The following is a 1542-nucleotide window of genomic DNA, read 5'->3' on the forward strand; positions in this document are numbered from 1 at the left end:
GAAGCGTCGTTGTGGATCGTTGAGAGCACTGTTCTGGTTATAGTCTGGTTTTAATAAAACGTTTTCCCATATTAAAACCAAGTTCTCTATAACCAATGGCTCTGATACCAATCTGTCACACCCCCAAAATCCCACACGCGGAATACCACCGCTTGGAGACGTGACTGACCAGGATCAAACCATCAGTTATATCAAACATAGCATTTAATAATAATCATAAGTATAATCGATGTTCAAAACCAAACGTTATATATGTAGCGGAAGCATTAAATGTAAAACCCAAATCATAAGTATCAATGTGTGAATGTAAAAGTGTTTAATATGCAATCACATGTCCTTGTCCACAACGACCCGCTTCTCCTCTGGTGCAAGCTCCAAGTATACCTAAGGCCCTGCAAGGCATGCAGCAAATAATCAACAAACTAGTTGAGCGAGTTCACAGAAAGTAAGTTCTTAACGTAATGCATAAGTATAGCTAGTGGGGACTTCCCATACTAGTGTGTACTAAAGGTGGGGGCTTCCCATGTTCATCCTGGTTAATGAGGGCTTCTCATTAACGGTACTTACTAGACTAACTTCCGACCATGTGTTCTTCTTTACCGAGAACAGGAAAAACGTACAGGGTCACGTAGGCTTTACGTGACGTGCCCTTCCCCGAGGACAGTGGTACGCGTGGGGGCTACGTAGGCTTTACGCAGCGTGGCCTTCCGACCTGGAAGCCAGTGAATGGTATTGGGTTACGTAGGCTTTACGTAACGTGTCCTCCCGACCCGGGAGACATATGGCAAATATACTGGGTTACGTAGGCTTTACGTAACGTGTCCTGACTAACCTGAGGACGATGGTCTATAGTCTAGAGAATGTGTAAGTACGAGTAACTCTTTTAACAATAACATATCCAACCCAATTCCCAACCCGGGAATCCCATGCCTTGGCTGTGTGAACTCACCTTGGTTTGCTCGGCAGATACACAAGTGAACAGGTAGCAAGTAATGGTCAATCACGTCCTATCATGCATTTATTCAAGTCAGGTTCGATTCACGTATAGCACGTAGGGTTACACAGAGGTAACAAGTTGCAAGTATAAGTCATGGCCCAAACAAAACTAATCAAATCGTGCGAGTGGTATCCAATCCGTCCGGATGGGCATTCCGTGCGAGTGGCATTTCGTGCGGATGGCCTCTGGTCCATCCGGGTGGACAGTTCGTGCGAGTGACAATCCGTGCGGACTGTCAGCTCGTGCGGATGGTCTATTCGTGCGGTTGTCAGTCCGGATGGCAGTTTAGTTCGTGCGGACTAGCAGTTTAGTTCATGCGGATGGACAATTCGTCCGGTTTGCAATCCGTCCGGATTGACAGTTCGTCCGGATCAGAATTCGTGTGATAGGTCAGTTCGTCCGGATTGACAATCCGTGCGGTTGTTAATCCGTACGGTTTAACAGCCCGTCCGGTTCGGGACTCGTGTGAATAGCATACCTTGTGCGATCAGTTCAGTTGTGCGGTCGGAATTCATGCAATCGGTTACCACTAATGGTTTCCATAC

The sequence above is a fragment of the Helianthus annuus genome, chromosome 2, assembly GCF_002127325.2.
Source record: "Helianthus annuus cultivar XRQ/B chromosome 2, HanXRQr2.0-SUNRISE, whole genome shotgun sequence".
Lineage (NCBI taxonomy): Eukaryota > Viridiplantae > Streptophyta > Magnoliopsida > Asterales > Asteraceae > Helianthus > Helianthus annuus.